General features: G+C 44.4%; 1 protein-coding gene across 5 annotated transcripts in view; it reads right to left on the bottom strand.

Annotated features, from left to right (window-relative positions):
- The window catches only part of KCNA5 (potassium voltage-gated channel subfamily A member 5), a 173,195-nt gene that overhangs the window by 140,607 nt on the left and 9,020 nt on the right, over window positions 1–23,568 (bottom strand). The window contains exons 2-3 of one of the 5 annotated variants that reach the window (XM_058021904.1): window positions 6,874–6,998; window positions 3,800–4,447 (exon numbers count right to left, since the gene is read on the bottom strand). The exons of 2 other annotated variants lie outside the window; for them this stretch is intronic. The gene's annotated coding sequence lies outside the window, so the exon portion shown is untranslated. Of the gene's footprint in view, window positions 1–3,799; window positions 4,448–6,873; window positions 6,999–7,524; window positions 7,826–23,568 lie in introns of those variants that run through there. 2 more of the 5 variants (XM_058021903.1, XM_058021905.1) reach the window with 2 other exon arrangements.

Below are 23,568 nucleotides of genomic sequence, written 5' to 3'. Positions count from 1 at the left end.
AGATACTTATTCCTTCCTTCCCCTGGTTGGCAGAGAGGGAATAAGGGAACACTCTCCCTAGATGACCCCTCAGCAGCAGCACTGATCCCGGCACTGCTAAAGAGACCAATTTTGGCCAGTCATGTGCAAAAAAGCTCCCACCCAGCCACATTCCCCCCAACACATTAACTTAGCCTCACTCCAAACACCAGGTTCAACTCTGGCCTGAAAGGCACTTTTAAACCCAGAAGCACATGAGCACAGAGCTCCTCTGCCCTGGCTTTGTGTGTGAGGCAGGTTCAGGGCCTGGGTGAAAGATTTGACTACACCTGAAGTTGAAGCAGGATGCTCACTGCAGCACTGGACCTGCTAATCTCTGCCACTATAAAAATCTGCCTGACCCTGTCTAGAATCTATTCAAAATATTTTCTTCCTTTGCCTTCTGCAAATTACATAAGTGGGGAGCCCCTTGGAGGCAGAAAAGAGGGGCTGTGGTGGCAGCTGCTGCTCCCTAGGAGGGAAAGAAAAGGGAGCAGTGAGTGGAAAGGGACTGTCACAACCAGAGTGGCTTTGCTGCAAGTAAAGGCTCTCCAGCTGGGACTGCGTGGGAGGGAGCAGAGATTCTGCCAGCAAGCAGAAAGGTGGAGGATTTGTTGTGATGTGGTTATGTTGTTTTTTTTTTAAACACGAGCTAGTTTTATTTCTCCTGTGGCCCCTTCCTTCTGCAGAGCTCCCAAAGTTGAGTTCACAGCTCTTGAGACAGACTGGGCAGACAGGAGTTGCATCAACAACCGAGCATTTTAAACCAAGAGCAAAGAATCCCACCAAAAGTATCCCCTCTATATCACCAACAAAACATTTTTGGTTATTATCAGATTTCTCATCTTATGACAGCTCTTGTGTCATGTCCACAGAGCCAAGTGTGTGTGGGTCCATACATGAGACACAGCAAAATGACAGCTGAGATCCTTTGAAAGTTGTCAAAATCCAACATGATTTCAAAACGATGTTTTGGGGTGAAAGAATAATAAAAATACCCCTAACAATTTGAACTCTTTATGCTTCTTTCCCACCGTCAGTTTGTCTGCACTCTGAACAGGGTGAGAACAGCTCTCTCAGAGCACATAATTAATATTTTCTGCCTGCATCTGCTGTACCCAGGCAAAAACTGCTTCCAGCCCTGCCCCAGCCTCACATCTCCCAGTGCAGTTAATGTGCTGAGAGGCGCTGTTTTGCCCTAGTAATCTTGTTTACACGTTTCCTCTGCATTTTATTTTCTGTAATCTCATTTGCCAGCCTGAAAAACAAAACAGAATGAGCTACTAAGAACAAAAAAGAAAAGGCAAGAGGCTTGCAGGAATGCCCCTGCTCATCTCACATAGGCAGGAATGTGCTTTTCCCCCCCCCGCTGCCACGTGAGGAATGGCACCTCTGTGCTCAGTGTTCCTGGGTCCTGCCTGAATTCCCGAGTGGGCAGCACAAAGTGCAGGGATTTGCAGGCAGTTAATTCAGATAATTGTATTTTCCTGCTGCCCGTGGAATGGAAACACCGGAGCTCTGGGGGCAGAGGATTCCACGTGCGCTCGCCTGCCGTATGTAGTGCACCAAATGCCTGCAGCTGCCCTCCCCTAGTCCCATCTGTTGGAGATTGATGTTGATTTTGCTCATCTTGCCTCCTGAAAAGCCAGCAATAATAATGAATGAACTTGGCATTCAGCAGAGCGTTGGCAGCCGAATCAGGCTGATGGCAGGCACATGCTCTGTAAGGTTCTTTTTCTGCAAACATGCTCACAAGGGGATGGGACTGGATCCTGGGATTAAGAATCCGGTCCTAGACAGGTTTTTGCACCACCTTCACCTCGGTGGATTTCAGTCCATCACTCTTCTTATCATTAGGTGGCTTCTGTTGTGTTTACCTTGGATCTTTTTTCTTGTAACTACAGGCACAAAGCTCAAGCAAAGAGCTAGGTGCTGGTTAAGGACAGTCAACTTCTAAGCAAAATCTCCTTTTCAGGCTGAAGATATTTTCATCTAAATTTAATCTTTTATTGCAAATTAAAAGCTGATAAATGGAATAAAATTATTTGATTATCCTAGTCTGAAACTCAAGCTTAATAAACCATTGACTTGCTTCCTATGCTCTAATAATGACAAGGAGAAGCTGAAAAGAAATTAATGAAGATGCTTTTGGCAAAACAGCAGCAGTAGCTCACCTAAAGAAGATGCCTTATTAATAGAAACCTTAATTAGAAGCCAGCCTCAGCTGTTTGTTTACAGGAACAAATCTTGTTTCTGATTGGAGATGTCTAGATATGTATACTATGCCCCCAGGATGTAAGAGGAATCAGGAGCTGTCATTCTTGTGGACATGAGAAAATAGAGCTCCACTCAGTTCAGTGATGGAAGTGTAGGTAGGTCAGAGAAGCCACCTGTCCCCATCACCACTGTCACCACTCACAATCCTCAGGCTTCTCCCTGGAGGTCCTATTGCCCGTTCCCTGTGTTAAATAGCCCATAGCTTGAGTTGGTTCAGCCTTTGTTCTATTTAAATGGGATATTTTGCAATTTGTATGATTTAAAATCCTCAACAGAGGCTTGGCATACAGCATTAAACAGATAAGGACCAGAAATGTCCTTCTCTCTTTGCTTTGTAAACAGTATTTGATGGAGTCTTACTTGCAGCAAGGACATGTTCCCAACACACTGAAAATGACAGAAAATTTCCCACTGACTTCACTAAACCTTTGAGACCCAAAGGAATATTACAGCAATAAAAAGACAGCATTGTACAATGGCCTCAAGTTTCTGCTGGCACTGAATGTCTTTTCCAAAGAAAAAGCCAAAAAAAAGCTGGATCTCCCCAAAGCAGGAGAGGCACTGAATGGTTTCATGCCTTTGCTCTGAGGGACTTTAATGTCCATGAATGCTCAGAGCACTCAGAATTTTGATAAGTTGACTCTACGATCAAAGCCTGTTTCCAGACTCAGAAATCTCCTCATTAAAGCCTCAGTCCTGCATCCATTTGTGCATCTGTTCATGTCAGTCAAGACAATGCCTCAGCACAGAACTGAGCACCTCACTGGATCTATCCAGCAAAAGAAAATCAGGGGAGTTGCAAGGAATGGGAAGATCCACATGACAAGGATGAAGTTCTCTAGTTAAAGGCCTAAGGCTTCCATCAGCCCATAGATCTCCTAGGTCATGGTACTCTTTTCCTGAGTAGAGAGGGTTACAAAAACATCCAACCAAATTCCTTTAAAAAGTTTGTGATTCACAGAAACAAGCTGCCTTTAAATGCAGGTAAACTCTGGAGTGTTCAGTGAGCAAAACCAGAAGAGCTCCATAATGTCAAGGAAATGAGGCTGGTTCATGCCAGCTGAGAGTCTGCCTAAAGGACTCTCACAAGGCAGGGCCAGGTCCTACAGCATCCAGTTCCAAGAGCTGCACAGGGAAGTACTGTCCTCACACAAATTCCTGGTGAAATGGGTGACAATCCACTGATTCATGTAATATCAGTTCTAAATTTAGCCATAGATGAGAACTGAAATAAAGAACATAAACCTTTATGGAGCAGGAAAATCTACCTTTCAAGTCCAAAAAGACTTATGAAGAATTATTCGTGAGCTGAGCTTACCACTTGCTGGTAATTTTTCACCATCTCAAATCCCACATCAGAAGAATTTCAGGCTGTGACGGACACATATAGACATAGAAATAGATATAAATATAGATTAGCACATTTAAAATGATCAGTCATTATTATTCAGAAACTGTTATCACTGTCACACACACAGGACACGGTTCTGAAGAATGGGGACATTATTTTATTGAGTTAGAGAGATGGGGAACAGGATAAAGAACACAGTTAATGAACATATTTGAAATAGCAATATAAACATAAACAGAAAAATGTTCAAGTCAAAGTCACATGAAAAATTAGACTAATCTTCAAATGCATTCTAGACTTGTATGTACAGCATTTTTATGGTAAAAGTAGAAATACAAACTCCAGAGATGCAGCACATCTCAAGAATACAAAATAAATAAAGACAAGCGTGCGCCAATAAAAGAAAGAGAACAAACACTTGAATCTTCTTCCAGAATTATGAGAAAGTTTGATATGTAAGAAGCAGGGGATAAAATGCCCAATCTATGACAAGAACTCAATTTATTTCCAAACAAAAGCTCAAATAATAAAGTCTTGTGCCTGAGAGTGAGCCCTAAAGCATTTAAACTTTTCTCACTCCTGTTGTGAAGACGAACTATTCTTCTATGAGAGAAACCTTGGAGCAGACCAGTGTTTCAGCAATCTCAGTGAAGGAATCCAATTCTGGGGATGATGGGAACATCACAGTTATTTATCCAGAAGGAAGTTTTTCAGCAGCTTCTAACCCAAGATGACTTGAGAACAAGGAATAGGCTGGTTTGGTTTCAGACTCTGCAGCAGTGTCTTCCTAATGGTCAGTGTCTGCAGGAGGAAGGCAATCAGGACAGTGTCATGCAAAAAGCTGCATTAATTAAGGAGGAAAAGCCATAAGGCTCTACACTGGACACAAAATTATGGCTTAGAACAAAGTGGAAGATGTCCTTTCCCATGGTGGGAGGCTGGAACTAGAGGATCTTTAAGGTCCTTTCCCACCCAGGCCATTCGATGATTCTCTGATTCTCTGAAAGATTCACCATTATTTCACTTCCCTTTCAAGAGTGTTACAATTAATTGAGTGACACTGAGCACCATCAACAGTTTTCCTGCTGGAAGTTTCTTCTTCATCAATTTGTTTGCATAACCAAATATCCTAGAGACAAAAAAAACCAGCCCTGTTTCCGCTCCCACAATCCTTGCAAATTAGATTTTTATGGTAGATTTTTCCTCTCCAGAAAAATAGGTCAGTTCCCCTGCAGTAAGACACACAATCTAAGGCCCATGTTTCTGCTCGGAATGAGCACACATGGAATGCAAGTGCCCCTTGAAGCTGGGCATCTGCACATGCCACCCTCTCCTTTAACTGGTCAAGTAACTATTTGCAGATTTCCCCTGCCTTCAGAGCTAAAGCAAGGCCTAAATACTTAAGCCTTTTTCTACTTCCAATCTCCCTCTCTGAAAATATGGACCATAAATATTCTCTCCCAGGAGATTAGTCCTGAAACCTTATTGGGCTTAAAGTTACATTTGAACAATGTCCTAATAAAACCAAATAGTAAATAAAGTGTGTTCCAAGGACATCAAATAATGATTACAATGACTTCCATTTTTGTAGAACTTCCAAAATAAATCTTTCTTTCTTTATGCATTGGAAAATAAAAAAGACTTGGTATGCGGGAATAAGTTAAATAGATGGGAATATAAAAGTAAAAAATAACAGGAGATTGCTTAAGAAGAATATTTAAAACCAGAAAAGTTATTCCCAAGCAGTTTCCCAGGCAGCTTCTGTAAGACAAAATAGAAAAGAAAGAAGCAGAAACAAAGGGATTTTTCAGTTCAGTGGGATGAAAGAAGGTTTCAATGGGGTCTGAAAGGGAGCAAGGAGTACTGTGGCCATAACTGCACACCTTAACTACCTGATTTTACAAATACACACAACCCCCCTTAAATCCATCATAATTGAACAGTGCCTTCTTTCAGCCTGTGTGTAAACACTTTGCTTCATAAAGCAGCCCTGAAAGGGCAAGGAGGAGAGAAAGCCCTACAAATATTGGTCATTCACTCTGTGGGTCCTGCAGCATGGGCACCACACAGCCACATCCCTGCCTGTCTCAGAAGCTTTCCCCAGTTTTGGTAAAGTTTTACAGTCTTGAAAGTGAACTTAAGCCCAAAGGTGACATACATGAAAAAAAAAAAAAAAAGAAACAACAAAAAACCAGCAAAATTAAATCCTTTGGAAAGGTTTAGAAGTGAATCTGTGTGAAATGAAATAAACAGTTCTCCCCACTCTGAAATACCAGAGGCAGTTTCTGTCAGAAGAGCTCCCCAGATGTTAATCTGCAGTGAAGCCTCAGTGCCAGAGTTGACACCTTTGAAGTTACAGGAAAAGCTCCTCCTGTCTTTATGGTGCCCAGATTCCGGGCTGGATTGAAAATATCAGAGGTTTCCTAGGCTCCCAAGGGCTCTCTGAAGATCACTGTCCAGTGATTAGAGGAAATGTCAAGGGGACTGGGTTAGAAACCTCACAGTGGCTGAGATGGAAATGCTCCCTAGAAGGGATCCTGATTTGGTTGTGAATGATCTCGGAACCAGGCTTATCAAATCTGATGGCAGATTTGAGTAGAAAAAGAGAGATTCACATCTCAAAATAAAATACTTGGTGCTTTCTTTTTTTAATTTTATTTTACCAATTCTACTTTTCTTCCTTTTTTCCTCCTACTGATTTATGTTAGCTAGAATCAAACTTGAGTATTATGTGGGTTTTTCATGGTATTTTCATACTCTTCTCCTTTCTTTTCTCCTTTTGAAGGAAGAAGGAGAGGAAAAAAAAAGGTTGGAAAATGAAATGGACTTCAGTCATTTAAATTTTGAATAAATAATTTTTTTTCAGCTGGTGTCAAGCTAACTGAAATTCAAATTTAATTAACTGAAATTTACATTTCCATGTAAACATGAAAAATATGAATGTAGTGTTTTGACGCTCTTTGATTATTGTATTTTCTACAGCAGGAATGTCGTGATTAAGAATTTTCAGCCAACTTGAGGGCATGAGTATTAGGAGTCCCTGCAATCTGGCATCCTGAGCCATAATCTTTCTGAGTAGCACAGAGGGATCTGTTTTGAGCAGCAGAGCATCTATACTACAGCAGAGTGCTGCCTGTAGTACAAGTGAGGATAACACAGGGCAGGAGATTAATATTCTGCATCACACTGGGCTCTGTTATTTTTATCCCGCTATTTCCTTCACTCACCATCTCATGACTCACACCCTCCCCACACTGGAATTTCTGCCTCAGTCTCGTGGCTCACTGGTGTCTTAGGGAAGCCGTGGAGAGCTGTCTGGAGAACATCACTACTGCTTGAGCTCCAGGTCACTCTGGAAAACACCGAGAGGCAGCAGAATTTACTGGTTTATCACACACCTCCTCTGGCTGTTGCAAACTGTCTTCAGCACTTGTAAGGGTTGCAGTTCGTCCTTGTTTTCACAGCCTTAGTGACATGTCTGGATACAAGTCCCAGTTCCAGACAATCTCATGGATAGCTGGCACTGTACCAGCCTTTAGACTCAGCCTGTGAGGGGGAAAAGGGCTCTTGAGAGACAGGTGAATGTAATTCAAGATGAGTAAAAGAGCTGCTCCTTACATGGCTCTTGGGTATCACCTCAGGGATATGCTCCTCAATGCCTCACTAGCAGGGTTGATGCTTCCTGAGGCCAAACCCCAATTCCCTGATGTGGGATGGGAAGGCCAGGTCACAAGAGGAATTGGATGTTGAAATCCTTACTAGTTGCACATACAGCTATGGTGATCCCAAATGCAGAATATCAAAACCCCAGTACAGTCTCCTGCTGTAGAATCCTGCACTCGCACTTCCCAGGGAATTCAGTTCCCCAAGTGCCTGGACTCTGGCTTCTCTTTAAATCCAGAAGTAACACGGAGTTTGCCAGTTAGGAACCTAAATTCTACATCCTCCCAGAAATGAGGCTGATCAGAGGAAGCATAATTATTTTCTCTTCCCTCTTCATGGAGTGATGACAGCCCCTGCTCAAGAATCCAAATTCCCTCCTTTCCCTCTATCTGAACTTCCATCTCCATCTTCCTGAGGGCATTTCCAAACCAGTCAGAAGCCAACAGCACAGAAGGTTCACTCTTTATGTGAACAAGCAAATATTCTCTAGGCTAGAGGGAGTACTTCAAGCAGCAACTGGACACCATAAAAAAAATATTCATACTAAAAAATAACAGATAAATCTCAATCTACATGTTTCCTCCTCTTTTGCCCTGCCACTTTCAAAAAATGAACTTTATTGAAAGGTGCCAAAGAAGCCTTGTCCACAGAGTGTTTACCAAAAAAAAGGCATTTATCTGGAGAAAGGGGAATAAAATCCTAACTCAGCTGTGGAAATTCTACTCAGTAGCAAGATTCCCCTCATACAGGTACTGAAGCAATGGGCTCTCCAGTACCTTTGAGTGTATCTAGCCAAAGTAATGCCCTTTTTTGCTGAGAAGGTAGGTAGGTGTCAGCTTGGTTCTAGAGTCAGTTTAGCAGAAGGATCACTTGTGATTGAGAGTGTTATTCCAACTTTCCCAGGAAAAGGTAGCAAAAGATGTCAAAGAGCCCTTTCTCACAAGCTTTTAAATCCCCTGGTCTCCTGCTTTTTCTTTTTGCTCCCAGCTGGCTCTCCAGGTAACACTGGAAAACATAAAGCATGTTTTATTTCTGTGGATGTTTTGTTCTCCAGATTTGTCCCAGGGCAAACTTCCTACCCCCTCACATCAACTCAAGTCCTTCACATGGACTCTTGATGATGACTCAGAACAGTCAATGAGCCTTTTGTTGGTGACACAGCCTCATCCAGCAGAGACTTTGTTGCTCAGAACCCAAACACCAGCTCAAGGCACCCATCACATGCTCTGGCTCTCCTCTTGTCTCTCCCCAGCATAACTGGCTGCCCGGAGGGGAACAGATGAGCGTGATGGAGCAGGAAGGCTGACAGCTTGCACACCCACACCACATCCAAATGCCAGGTCTCCCCGAATCCAAAGGGCAGAAGCTTCCCTCAGTCCACCCTCAGTCTAGAAATGTGACCTCAACACAACAGTCATGCCCTTCCTCTCAGAAAATTCTTCCACCTGGAGGATGATCAATGTGAGAGACCCCGGAGAGGCTGAGGAGGATGTGATTACTGACCTGAAATGAAGCCTGGGCACACGGCAGGAGAAGCTTCCACTAAAATCTCTTCCACTGGAACACTGGAATCAGCACCTCAGGACAACAAATGCTGCTGCAGTTTGAAAGATGATTACAAAAAAAAAATAAAAGCTAAAGGGAATTGGAGCAGCCAGAGAAAATCTTGTTAATGCAGCAGTGTCCTGCTGTGAGCTTTCTGTTTAACAGAGAGGCTCCTTGATACTAAAGCTTTTGCTGTCAAATACCTGTCAGCAGTCCTTTAGAGTAAGGTTTGTCCTGAGCTGCAATCTCCTGCCCTGAACCTGTCGTTGTCTGCAGCTGTTCTAAGCGGACTCTACGAATCCAGAGGAAAGCCTCTGTCTTATCACCTGAGGTGCACAGAAGGTCAGGAAAGGACATAAAAATATATCAAAGAGGATGTCAAGAGGACGGTGCCAGGCTCTCTTCAGTGGTGCTCAATGACAGGACAGGGAGCAATGGCCATGAACTAAACACAAGTTCCATTTCAGCACAAGGAAGAATTTCTTTCCACTGAGGGTGGCAGAGCACTGGAACATCTGCCCAGGAAGGGCCTGGAGTTCCCCATCTGGAGACATTCCCAACTGCCTGGATGTGTTCCTGTGTCACCTGCTCTGGGTGACCCTGCCTGGGCAGGGGGGTTGGACTGGATGAGCTCCAGAGGTCCCTTCCAGCCCTGAGGATTCCGTGAAAGCCATCACTCAGAACAGTCAGGAAATGACTTGCAAAGAGCAGCTTTTCATTCACGTGGAGCTGGTCTCTGCACTTCCTCCCAGTCTTTTCCAAACACAAGGAAAAGAATATGCAGGGACACTTTTGCCAAATGGAATAGAGCAAAGCAAGGGACTTTCTCCATTAACTGTTTTTTTTCTGGAGGATGTTAGGTGCTTGGAAGATACATTTTTCATGGAAACATTTCTGATTCAATCCCGAGTTCTCTGGCAAAGGTTTCCTCAATCATATGGGAGATGAACTCTTTGCCACCTCTCGCAGATGGTAACCTGCAGCTCCTACAAGCTAGAGCAGGGTGGTTCATTTTAAACAAGATTTTTAATATTCCAGGAAAAAAAATAAAACTAGTGTGATTTCTTTCTAATGATTCAGAAGAAGGAGTTGCAATCCAGAGGGTAAACTAACTACTAAAATGCATATAATCACTATGATTTCCAGAGAGCAATGATCAAAATTGCCTCACATCTATACACTGCATTCCTGGAACTCAATCTTCACGGCAAATGAATGCCTACCATTGGATAGAAATGTCATCTGGCACTGAAAACAACAAAGAAGGATGGTAGTTGCTCACTCAGAGCATCACTGAAAAGCACTTAAAATTATTGATGTAAGATTAAAGCCTTAGAAATAAACCCACATCATTAGAGAGCAGGAATTTTGACTTGAATGCAACGTGTCACCAGTTTCAAGACAAGTATAGTTCTATATTTAGAACAAGAATCAATGGGAAAGGAATCTGAAAAACCCAAATATCACTACTTGATATTTTGTCATAAGAAATGTGTGAGATATTTCTCCATCTCACAAAGAGTTTCTGTCCTAAGAGGAAAGGTTCACAGTTTGCTTTTTCAAGAAACTACAGATTTTGTACTTTCTAGTATTAACTGACTTATGCAAATTTTATACTTATCCTGTCCATAAATTGAATTGCCAATCTTGCTGTATTTTAAGTCAGATCAGCACCAGATGGAGAGCAGACTTGCTTAATAAAGGGTTTTATCAAAAGAGTAATTAAGCAAATATACATCTGAAATCCAGTGTCAATACTGACAAGTCCAACAAACTTTCCTAAGGAACTACCCGATTCTGTGGTGGCTGGATTCAGTTTTAAGTTCTTGGCAGAGATCAGTATCCTACACTTGAACTGTGCTATCCAAAATGTCGAAACTGAGCCCTGAGCTCAGTTCTGACCCCCATGAAAAAGAAAAAATGAGAGACCACCAACCAAGTGTCTTCTACTGTGTCAGGACTGGGACTTACTGGTTTTGAGTAAGATATTGGCAAATTCCTAAAGTGCACCCTTTGGCTGCCATGGCAAGGCCTATATTAACTCCTTCACCTCCAGCTTAATTAGACCAGCCTTGGTATGTTCAGCAGTATCAGAGCAATCTTTCTGTGGCATTGCCTTTCCTCTGTTCCTGCTCCCACACAGGCTGTGTGAGCACAGACTTTTCCTCTGTGAACTGGGAATGTAGACCAGGAGCACCTTCCCATCAGAAAAACACAGGCTTTATTGAAACAACAGCAATCCCCTCCTGAAATGCAGCATGGGGTCAGGTTTGCCTATTACGAAGGCAAATTTAGGCTGGCACAAGACAGTGTTGAGTCTGACAGTGTGTGACTTGCACAGGTGCTGCTTGTGGGAGGTGTTGCTGTGACTCACGGAGGCTGGCAGAACTAACAGGGCAGCATGGTGAGACAGCCTTGTTAATGACTCTGGTGCCTGTAGGAAGAACCAGGCCATTCACAAACTGAAAAGGGACAAAAGATTTTTCAGGAAAGTGCATGGGAGCAGCCACAGCTTCTCTGGGCAACTGTGCCAGGGCCTCACCCTCCTCACAGGCAACAATATCTTCCTAACAGCCAATCTAAACCTGCTCTCTGTCAGTGTGAAGCCATTGCCCCTTGTTCTGACACTACATTTGTAAAAAAATTCTCTCCATCTTTGTCCCTTCAGGTACTGGAAGGGATTTGTTCCTGTAAAGCCTGCAACTGCTTCAAGAAAGGCTGAATGTCCCCTCTCAGGGACACACCTCGTGTAATCATGGTAGAAGACCAGGCAAGGCTACCTGCTGCTTGTGTTCCACTGAATATTTTAATTTTCTTTGGAAAGACAGAAATGAGATAGAGTAGTCTACCAGTGATCAATTAATTTACGGTAGTTAGGGTAAAAGAAATGTTGAGATTCTTCAGAGAAAGAGGAAAAAGCTGGGTGAACATGCAGCAAAATGGCCAGTTAAATTTGCAGCTGCATAACATGTAAGAGAAAATCCTCACATGTATCACAGAGATCTAAATTTTTGTCTGAGTTCTGAAAAAACACATTCTGGGTATTTATAGTGATGCTGGTTAAAAAGAAGCCAGCCCAAATTTAAATCTGAATCAGGCTAAAACTTAACCAACAGTGAATATTCAAGAGACCTGGCTGCCACCACTTAGAATTTAGAGTCAGTGCTCTAAATTCCACCTAGGAGAGGCCACCAGTGAAGAGTTTCACTACCTGCAAAGTGAAGGCTTGAGTTCACTACACAGGGTGCAGTCACAGCTGTAATGGTGACAGGATGCATGAGAAAAAGAGAGTGAAAGTGAAAATACCATCTTTACAGTAATGTGTGGATCAGCCCATTTTAGGATCCATCTTTAGGTGCTGGAGCTTAAAGCTGGCTAAGAAGCCTTACAGGAGATGTGTGAATGATCCACAGCAAAAAATTTAAAAGCAGGAAAAGGAATTACTTTCTAACAAAAGATGTAATTAGGCTACAGAACTTAGTGACACAGGTAATCAGAGAAGCCAAAAACTGAACTGGATTCCAAAGGGCCAGGACACTGAAGGAAATATCCAGACTATAAATTACAAAAAATAAAAATATGGAATAGATTGCTATTCCAGCTATCTTTTCAAATAGTAAGCACTAATCTGGCATGCTGTGAATCTACAAAAGGTCTCTAAATATCAGTTCAGCACTTGCAATCCTTTTCTTAAGGAAAGTACAAAAGTGCCATTTGCCTAGAATTGTTTCCACCTTCTCCAGCTCCATTTTTCCTAGTTTAAGCATTATGGACTGACAGTGATATCCAGCCTTATATAAGAGACCACAGAAACAGATTGATTCATAATTTAGGCTCCAAGCTGACAGTGGGGAATAACTGCCTCATCCTGATCCTTTTCAAAAGAGATTTTTCCCACCAGTTCAAAAACAGGGCTCAGACAAACCCCTGCTGCATCCAACCAGCAGTGGGAAAGTTTACCAAAATCAGCACCAGTGCTATTTCATCCTCTCTCTGTCTGCTGAAGCCAGTTGCAAAACATCCATTCAATTCTACAGCAGATTAGGTCTTCAGAGTCGAAACACAATTTGAATCAAGTAAGGGTGGAGTGGGCATCTCTCTGGCCCAAATTCCAGTCACAGAATCATGGAATGGTTTGCGTTGGTAAAGATCATCCAGTTCCAACCCCCTGCCATGGGCAAGGACTCCTTCCACTAGCCCAGGTTGCTCCAAACCCCACTCAGCCTGGCCTTGAACACTTCCAGGGATGGGGCAGCCATAGTTTCTTCTCTGGGAAACCTGTGCCAGGGCCTCACCATCTTCACAGGGAACAATTTCTTCCCAATATCCCATCTAAATCTGCTCTCTGTCAGTGTGAAGCCATTGCCCCTTGTCCTGTCACTCCAGGCCCTTGTCCAGAGTCTCTCTCCATCTTTCCTGTGGGCTCCCCTTCAGGTCCTGGAAGGCCACAGTGAGGTCAGCCCCAAAGCCTTCTCTTCTCCAGTCTGAACAACCTCAATTTTCTCAGCCTTTTTGTATGGATATTTATCATCCCCCTACTGGATTGATCCCAGGGGTTAGTGCTTGGCAGCTAAGAATGGTAAAGGTTTTTTCATCCTTTCTAGAATTAAGTTATTCTTCATTCAATGCCTATGACATTTGGTAACAGCTACGAAACAAGTGGTGTTGAGCAGCACAGTTCACTGTCAATGCCACCTGTACTTCACCATGGCTGATACCGATGGCCCTCAACACTCACAGGTGATAAAAGGAATGCAGCACATCAAAAAAAATGTTGCTCAGCACCTTGTTGAAGTGTTCCCTTGTGTGGACAACAAATTATGGAGATGGCATGTCTGTTTGCAATGACTTCAGTGTCCTCCCTGACTTCTGAGATGACTTTTAAATATGGGGACTGTCTACCAAGGAAAAAGCCATGTTTGCCCTGGTTAGTCCCTGCACAGCAATTCTTTAAAATAATAGAGATTAAATTTGTTTTGGTATTCCAAAGTGGACTACATAAATCAGGCCTACCCTTATTCCACATGTGATTATCCACAAAGGTGTGTGCAACATTTTGAGTCATTGTAATTAAGAACTATATTTTTCTGATTGCCATTCAGAGCACACTTCCCAAGTGTTCCCATGTAGGTGAAATTTTACAGATTTAGAAAAAAAACCCTCTCCAATCTCTGGTCATTCTCTGGAGAAGAAAAATTGCTGTAAATTCTTACCTGTAAAATCTGAAGAGCTACAGTAATGTCCCTTTTACATACACTGCAATTTCCACAAACAAATGTAGCAGGAACAAAATAGGTCAAAATTCTGGAACAGGAACTACAAGATGATTTTTCAGAACATACATGTGTTGTAGCAAAGCCCCAGATACACTTCTGTTCCCAAATTTGATTTATCATGTAGTTATAGCAAAAGATAAAGCTCAGTTATGGTGGATTTTGCCTTTTCTTTTTTCTATTTTCTTTTTTTTTTTTCCATTTCCTTTCTTTTTTCTTTTTCCTTTTTTTTTTTTTTTTTCCTTTTCTGGAAGATATGCTTTTGTAAGACATTTCTTGCTTTTAGCCTGTGTTTTTATAGCATTATTTTGAAAAGCCACTGGGCAGATGGTCCCCAAATGTGAGTTAATAACTTGTAGGTAGCTTTTGGGGAAGTTTTTGAAATCCCTTCATGCAAAACGATTTCACAAACTGCCTGTATGCCATTCTTTAGCTATTTGAACAGACTATTTCAAAATGGTCAAGATAAAAATGGCAGATTACATTCTATTTGTTTTGCAGCAGGCAGCTACACTTATTTCACCATGGTAAAAGAACATAAAGGGAAAATAAAGAACCTACATGGCTTTCACTGAAGATTTTTGTAGATGTGTAAGCCATGACAGACTACAAGGCGAGGATGTTTGGGTCTCTGCCTCTCTTCTGCAGCAGTTCCTACCTTTCAAAATCAGGATGCTTTTTGAGAGAGGCTGAGTGTTCAACACAGGCTGTGTGTTCAACAGTCATGACTCAGACTAAACAGTATCGTAAGAATACTGTAAAAATTGGATTTCAAACAGGATGCTCTTCTTCCCCACCGATTTGGTACAGATACCGTGTGCTTTGCATGACATAAAGTCAGAAGTGTTGATTTTTTTCTGGTCTAGTGAGCATTTCATCACTGGTTTTGAACAGATTTCACCAGAAATCCATCACTGACAAAATTCTACAGCCTTTCTTAACAATGGCAGCAAATCAAATGCCTTCTGATCCTCACCCAGATTTGCCTGTATGTGAATCAATCAAGGATGACAGCCCCTCTCTCCAGGGTGATTCATAGCTTTAGAAAATAGAACAAAAAATAAGACTATTTTCAGTTGGAAAGGCCCAACTGTCTGAGCACTCCTCTCCCAGTGTATATTGCCCAGCATTCCCCTGTTCCAGGTGCAGAATCCAGCATTTGTTATTGTTAAATTCCACCCCATGGCTCACAGACGAAATTTCCAACCTCTCAAAGCCTCCTGGCCTGGTACAAAGTCAATAGCACCTCCTAGTTTGGTGCCACCAGTGTGTTCAAATGCTGCATCCAGGTCACTGATAAATAACTGAACAGGACTGTCCCTAGACTTGAGCCCTGAAGAAACAAGGCCCAAGGTATAAAAAGCCATCAGCTCAGAGCCCCAAGCTGATACTTTAACCAATTGGTGTTTTTCCCTCAAGCTCAGCAAACCCTCCCACCTTAAGGGACCAGGAAGTGACACTTCTTTCAGGAGCCAAAGTTTTGAGGACAAAGGACAGCTCTGAGATACACTTTCCTTTCAGAAGTCACACATTGCTAATAGATATCCACCTATATTGTCTTTTTAAAACACCCAGCTGCTTCACTGCTCACAGAGAGCAAATACATGAGGGCTACAAGCCACATTTTATATGGCATGACTGGAAGGGTCTAATGCAGAAATTCCATGATGGCCACAGCCTAAAAATGTAAACAAAGATCCATTCTTATGAACTCTTCCCTGGTAAAGCCTCCCCTCTCTTCCTCCTGCCCCTCCAAGCTTACCACTGCAGTGCAGCACAAAAGGATACGAGCTTTAAGTACAAGGTTTTCTTTTGTAACATTTAAAGGAGGGAGGGAGGGAAGAAGGAAGGAAGTGTCGGAAGGAAGGAAGGAAGTGTCGGAAGGAAGGAAGGAAGTGTCGGAAGGAAGTGTCGGAAGGAAGTGTCGGAAGGAAGTGTCGGAAGGAAGGAAGTGTCGGAAGGAAGGAAGTGTCGGAAGGAAGTGTCGGAAGGAAGTGTCGGAAGGAAGGAAGGAAGTGTCGGAAGGAAGGAAGGAAGGAAGGAAGGAAGGAAGTGTCGGAAGGAAGTGTCGGAAGGAAGTGTCGGAAAGAAGTGTCGGAAGGAAGTGTCGGAAGGAAGGAAGGAAGTGTCGGAAGGAAGGAAGGAAGGAAGGAAGGAAGGAAGGAAGGAAGGAAGGAAGGAAGGAAGGAAGGAAGGAAGGAAGGAAGGAAGGAAGGAAGGAAGGAAGGAAGGAAGGAAGGAAGGAAGGAAGTGTCGGAAGGAAGGAAGTGTCGGAAGGAAGGAAGGAAGGAAGTGTCGGAAGGAAGGAAGTGTCGGAAGGAAGGAAGTGTCGGAAGGAAGGAAGGAAGGAAGGAAGGAAGTGTCGGAAGGAAGGAAGGAAGTGTCGGAAGGAAGGAAGGAAGTGTCGGAAGGAAGTGTCGGAAGGAAGTGTCGGAAGGAAGGAAGGAAGGAAGGAAGGAAGGAAGGAAGGAAGGAAGGAAGGAAGGAAGGAAGGAAGGAAGGAAGGAAGGAAGGAAGGAAGTGTCGGAAGGAAGGAAGGAAGGAAGGAAGGAAGGAAGGAAGGAAGGAAGGAAGGAAGGAAGGAAGGAAGGAAGGAAGGAAGGAAGGAAGGAAGGAAGGAAGGAAGGAAGGAAGGAAGGAAGGAAGGAAGGAAGGAAGGAAGGAAGGAAGGAAGGAAGGAAGGAAGGAAGGAAGGAAGGAAGGAAGGAAGGAAGGAAGGAAGGAAGGAAGTGTCGGAAGGAAGGAAGTGTCGGAAGGAAGGAAGGAAGGAAGGAAAGAAGGAAGTGTCGGAAGGAAGGAAGGAAGTGTCGGAAGGAAGGAAGGAAGGAAGTGTCGGAAGGAAGGAAGTGTCGGAAGGAAGGAAGTGTCGGAAGGAAGGAAGGAAGGAAGGAAGGAAGGAAGGAAGGAAGGAAGGAAGGAAGGAAGGAAGGAAGGAAGGAAGGAAGGAAGGAAGGAAGGAAGGAAGGAAGGAAGGAAGGAAGGAAGGAAGGAAGGAAGGAAGGAAGGAAGGAAGGAAGGAAGGAAGGAAGGAAGGAAGGAAGGAAGGAAGGAAGGAAGGAAGGAAGGAAGGAAGTGTCGGAAGGAAGGAAGGAAGTGTCGGAATGAAGGAAGGAAGTGTCGGAAGGAAGTGTCGGAAGGAAGGAAGGAAGGAAGGAAGGAAGGAAGGAAGGAAGGAAGGAAGGAAGGAAGGAAGGAAGGAAGGAAGGAAGGAAGGAAGGAAGGAAGTGTCGGAAGGAAGGAAGGAAGTGTCGGAATGAAGGAAGGAAGTGTCGGAAGGAAGGAAGGAAGGAAGGAAGGAAGGAAGGAAGGAAGGAAGGAAGGAAGGAAGGAAGGAAGGAAGGAAGGAAGGAAGGAAGGAAGGAAGGAAGGAAGTGTCGGAAGGAAGTGTCGGAAGGAAGTGTCGGAAGGAAGGAAGTGTCGGAAGGAAGGAAGGAAGTGTCGGAAGGAAGGAAGTGTCGGAAGGAAGGAAGTGTCGGAAGGAAGGAAGGAAGGAAGTGTCGGAAGGAAGGAAGGAAGGAAGTGTCGGAAGGAAGGAAGGAAGGAAGGAAGTGTCGGAAGGAAGGAAGGAAGGAAGGAAGGAAGGAAGGAAGGAAGGAAGGAAGGAAGGAAGGAAGGAAGGAAGGAAGGAAGGAAGGAAGGAAGGAAGGAAGGAAGGAAGGAAGGAAGGAAGGAAGGAAGGAAGGAAGGAAGGAAGTGTCGGAAGGAAGTGTCGGAAGGAAGTGTCGGAAGGAAGGAAGTGTCGGAAGGAAGGAAGGAAGTGTCGGAAGGAAGGAAGTGTCGGAAGGAAGGAAGTGTCGGAAGGAAGGAAGGAAGGAAGTGTCGGAAGGAAGGAAGTGTCGGAAGGAAGGAAGTGTCGGAAGGAAGGAAGTGTCGGAAGGAAGGAAGGAAGGAAGTGTCGGAAGGAAGGAAGTGTCGGAAGGAAGGAAGGAAGGAAGGAAGGAAGGAAGGAAGGAAGGAAGGAAGGAAGGAAGGAAGGAAGGAAGGAAGGAAGGAAGGAAGGAAGGAAGGAAGGAAGGAAGGAAGGAAGGAAGGAAGTGTCGGAAGGAAGGAAGTGTCGGAAGGAAGGAAGTGTCGGAAGGAAGTGTCGGAAGGAAGTGTCGGAAGGAAGGAAGTGTCGGAAGGAAGGAAGGAAGTGTCGGAAGGAAGGAAGTGTCGGAAGGAAGGAAGTGTCGGAAGGAAGTGTCGGAAGGAAGGAAGTGTCGGAAGGAAGGAAGGAAGGAAGTGTCGGAAGGAAGTGTCGGAAGTGTCGGAAGTGTCGGAAGTGTCGGAAGTGTCGGAAGTGTCGGAAGGAAGGAAGGAAGGAAGGAAGGAAGGAAGGAAGGAAGGAAGGAAGGAAGTAAGGAAGGAAGGAAGGAAGGAAGGAAGGAAGGAAGGAAGGAAGGAAGGAAGTGTCGGAAGGAAGGAAGGAAGGAACTCTGCCTCAAGATACAAGGCACTGTTTGTCTTATTTCTAAGCATAACTCTGCTTCTTGCTGTAAATCCCATCTAACTGGCATTTGTAGCACTTCAGAGAAGTCTGTGAACATACCACGGTCTCTCCTGTGTTGACAGAGCAACAGTTTAGGACAGGTCATGTCACAGCTTCTTCCTAAGAGAAGCAGTTATAATTCCAGTCTTTCTTTCCCCAAGCAGCCAGCTACCTTTTCAAAAGCTGTAAACAAAGAAGCCTTATCTTCTTCAAGGCTGGTGTCCTTTTGTGAAAGCTGGTTGCAAATGGCTAACAAGTCCAAAAGCTACTGGTGAACAAAAGAGTGGCTAAAAACCCACCAAATCCTTCTCCACACCAAACCCAGATCAGTCCACTGCTGTCTGCAGAGCCAATAAAAACTTATTTCTGCAGTGTTCTACAGAGCCAACTGTGTGTGAAAATAGCTGTACCTGAATTTCCTGCTAAGGTCACCACTAAGCCACGGTGTCCCTGTGTGGGGAACTGTCCCCAACACGAACCAAGCCTTGGAGCCCTGCCAGGGCCAGAACACATACTCCATGGCACATATTGGTGTCACCCTGCTGAAGGATGCTTTCAACTCCTGCATCCAGGTGGTTGATAAATATGTTGAAGATGACTGCTCAATAAGGAGCACCAGGCACAGCCCCATCCACTCAGCCTGGAGTATGGAAATCAGCAGGGAGATGATGATGATGAAGCAGAGCCTGCTGAGCCTGCAGAAGAGAGACAGGGATGTGTCCTGGGGTGACTTTATGATGCTCATATCCCCATTTGTCTGTTTAGCCCAGAAATTAGTTTTGCACCTTTTAGACTGGTTCTGAGAGTGAAGGGGGAAGACAAAAAGTGCACAGTTTGTTTTCAGGAACTGCACTTGCTCCCCTGCATCGTTCTCCTGGACTGTGTTTTCTGCAGCACAGACAGACAGCAGGACAGAGCTCTCCATTGCTTTTAGTTAGTGTTTAGCTAGCTGAGGCAGACAAGTTCCCTGGACTGTGGGTTTTCTTTTTCTTGGAGCTGTTTAAACCTGCTGTGACTGAAAACCCAGAAGAGCACTGGCAGCTCACATCTGTGGCCCATGGGGCCAGGCTGGGCCACAGCATTTCCAGCACTGGAGGGATGATAAGAGACTGAGTGAGCTGAGTTTGTCATCTCTTCAGATTGGCAAGACGTTTTATTGTTTAACATTGTACAATTTTTTTGTGCTGGTGAATGCTTTGCCTGTTAAATAAACAGGGTTCTTCCACTTTTCTCCAAGGAAATATTTTCCTGAACTGGCTGCTTGAATTTGCTTTCTAGAGGAGCCCCTTTGGACGTTTCCTCCCAAATTTGCCCTAAACCAGGACAGGATGGGAGAAGGATGGTGTGCACGAAAGCACCCTGCCACTGTCCTTGGGATGGCTGATGTGCCCACCACGCTGGAGGAGAGCTGTGCTGGCTCTCTGGAGCACCCAGCCAGGGCTGGCTCAGCACATTCTGATCCTGCCAGGCAGCAGGGCAGGCTCAACACAGAGCTGCTCCCTGAGCACTGGCCTCAGCGGAGAGCAGCAGCTCCAGGCTCCCCGAGACGCAGAGCCAGCAGCTCAGCAGGGGCTGGAGATGGAGCCGTCTGTCTGTAACGAGCTGATGCTGCGCCCTCAGTGCCCACCCTGCACTGCCCTAGCCCCTGTGCCACCCCCTGCTAGCTCAGTGGGAGCCTGCCACCTGCCAAAAAGGCATTTGCTCTGATGAGGCAGCAAACACCAGCCCCCCACAAAGCCTATAAAAATTGCTGACATTCACAGCACCATGAATCAGCTGCACTCATCCTCCAAATTCCACCAGCTCACCAGGAATTAGAAAGCTGCAGGTTTGGCTTGCAGCAAACCAGCTCAGCTCTAAGCTGTCTTGTCCCAGTCAACTAGAAGGAACAGCCACAGGTCAGGCAGATTTGTTTGCACCACTTCACAGCTCAACCTTGGAAAATCCATTTTTTGCCAGGAACTTCTCTGGTCATTGTACCTCCCTCTGGGGGAAGATGCTAACAGGCTGTTTGTCATCTGATCAGGAAGGGGAATTGAATATTGCCTGGCTGAGTCACAGCCTGCTGAAATTAATTTCTGCCCTCTCTTTAAATTGAGAAGGCATGTCTGGCACACACCTGAGCAAGACACTTTATGAGCAAGGCTTCTTTTCAGTACAGGTACCTGGCTCATGGTTCCTCTCCAACAGAGACTAAGACTGTACAAAATCAGCCACTGGCAGCACTCCCAGGATATTTTTCCATTCGCACATATTTCTAAAAATGTCAGCTCCAGTCTAACCATTCTCATCTGGGGAGTCTGATATCAGATGTACATTAGCCCAGGAAAAAAATTACCCAAAATGCAAGCCCCTTCTAAAAAGGAAGACAAATTCCAAATATGTTATACTGGCTCCTCCTCTGGGCTCTCTGCAAACCAGAGGAGGAAATTTTACAGTGTGATTTTACAGCCATGATGATTCAATTAGAAAATCAGACAAGGGAATGGGGATGGATTTTACAGGGATGAGAAGTGGATGATATGTGATATTCCTGTTCAGGCCTGACTTCCTGTTTATTTGGGTTTGCTGCCCAACATCAGACAAAAAAAGTCTCAGGCAGGACCTTAAGAGCCACGTGCAGTCCTGGAACGAAATCCAGACTGCTAAAATACACTGCATCTGGCTGTGGGAGAGCTTCCCTGGGGAGAAAGCATTTTGGTTTGAGCATTTTGTTCCAGTCATCAGTCTCTGATTATTTTCTCTTCCAAATTTGGACCCTTTACACCCCTCCCCAGCATCACCTGCCTTGCCTGAGGGACAAATGTAGCCAGGACGTCATGCTGCCATTTGGCCACGCTGAGGCCAGGCAAGAAGTGATATTGTTCCCACACCGTGCCCACAGCATTCCCTCACTGCTAAGAGAGATTTCTGTTTAATTTGGGCTGTCAAGAGTCAAGGAAAACAAAGGATGTGACTGCAGAGCTCAAGTCTATCTGAGCAGGATTCCTGGAATGGAATCCAGTTGCCTTCAGTAGGACTAAATGCAGCTACAGAGTGAACAGAGTGCACGGTGTGCTTCTGAGATATTTCAAATATAAGTTTCCGTGAATGCTGCAAAAATGGCTTTACAACTGCTGTACTTCTGGGAAATAATGAGAAAGCCCTCCTCTCTTTACTGGCTCTGATGATGATTGCATCTGCTCACTTCCAGGATGTGTTTGGCATCCGAATTACACTTTTGCTTTCTTGCAAATCTTCATGTTTTCTACATAAGCATTTTCACTATGTGTCCTGTCTCTAAATATTAACACATAAATACAATAAACAGAGTTTTCAGACTTACTTGATGAAACAGATCTCATGGAGTGATTCCCTGGCACAAAAAGTTCCATCACTTTTTCCCAGGTGGTGCACCTCAGCATTCCAACCTCCACATTCTGTTGGTCTTTTCTACATCACACCCACACTAAACCATGTGCCCACACATCTGCTGAAGGAAAAATCTCATCAATAGGTTCACTTGTCCTTAGTGGTCCCTTCAGAGTGATTTACCATCTTCTTAGGGTGGTTGACAGCATTGACATCTTAAACTATTGCAGTTAGAGCTGTCAAGACCCATGACTACAGGAAAGAATTTAAATGGAAGTTTACTTCTACTTTAGCAGAAGGAAGTAGGAACTTTGCTTTTTCTTCTCCCTCTGACTGAATTTAACTCATGTTTCATTCTCTGGGGACCAGTGGTATGTAGGCTCACCTTGAAGCCACGGAAGAATTCTAATGCTGGCCCACTTTCTGCCTGTGCTGGGTGGTCCTTGGTTTCTTCAGCACTAGAATGCAGAGTGTCCTCACCCCCTTTTTGTTTAATGTGGTTTTTGTTTTGTTTTGTTTTTTAATTTCCAGTCATTTTGTGGTCCATCCTGCTGGACAGCAAGACCAGGGGATATGGATGGCCACCAGGGCCTCAACTGCAATGCTAAGCAGAGTTAGAAGATGCAGTGACTGAAACACAAGATATAGCCTACACTAGGGCCAGGCAAACAGGAAAATCAGCCTAAAACCAAAGCAACACTATCCCATTCCCACTGTCAGATCCACTTTTGCTCCTCTCTGTGTGTCTGGAAGAGTGTGGTGATTTTTAGTTAAAGTTGCATATAGATGAGTGCAGGTGGAAGCAGAATTAGATGAGAACAGATTTTGGCAGGAATAACTGTTCTCAGTGAATAGAGACTGATTATTGTTTAAGAATGTGCCAATAGGGGGAAATGTGTAAAGCTTTTAAGATACCCCAAAAATTACCTGAGGGCAAGAGGCATCAAAGCAGGGCTGTATTTACACCTGCCACCTCTCTGGAATTTGAGGGAATGTTCCCAAGCAATTAATCACAATCAACTGCACTTCAAGGATCCTGGTCACACTGGTAAGTCTGTACCCAAGCACACTCTTGGGTAGGCTTGGGTACAGACTTATAGCTCCTAGGCACGATGTGGGCAGAGCAAAGGGCAGGAAGGAGCCCAGCAGGCTGAGTGCCGAACACCTTGTTTCAGAGCGAGCCTCTGGCAGCAGGAGCTCAGCTGGTCTCCTGCCAGCTGGCCTCAGTGCCAGGGAATGGTCCTGGGCACATTTCATTTTCTAATACAGATGCAGTCAGCATGTCTATGAGAATTTGTATCTCCCCCTCAGTGGAATATCCAGCTTCCTTTTTAAGAACAGAGCTACTCCGTTTTCCACTAGCAAGAAGCAGTGCAAATGCTATTTTGAAATACCCAGCGTTTCCAAGTTTTCCAGAGAGACTTCTCTCTTGTGCTCCAGAATTCTGCACTTCTCAGACTCTGCTCCATTGTAAGTATGTATCACTGAGATGGAAATACTCTGGGAGACAAGTGGGAATCTGACCCAAATTTTGTTGGTTACTGGAACTTACTCTGCCAGGCCTGCAGGAAGATGCCAGTGCCTGCCTTAGATCCACACTTCAGCACGTTCTCGTGAAGGCA

The sequence above is a fragment of the Melospiza georgiana genome, chromosome 4 (assembly GCF_028018845.1).
Source record: "Melospiza georgiana isolate bMelGeo1 chromosome 4, bMelGeo1.pri, whole genome shotgun sequence".
Taxonomy (NCBI): domain Eukaryota; kingdom Metazoa; phylum Chordata; class Aves; order Passeriformes; family Passerellidae; genus Melospiza; species Melospiza georgiana.
Note: the sequence above shows the minus strand (reverse complement) of the source record. Positions and strands in the feature narration are given on the sequence as shown.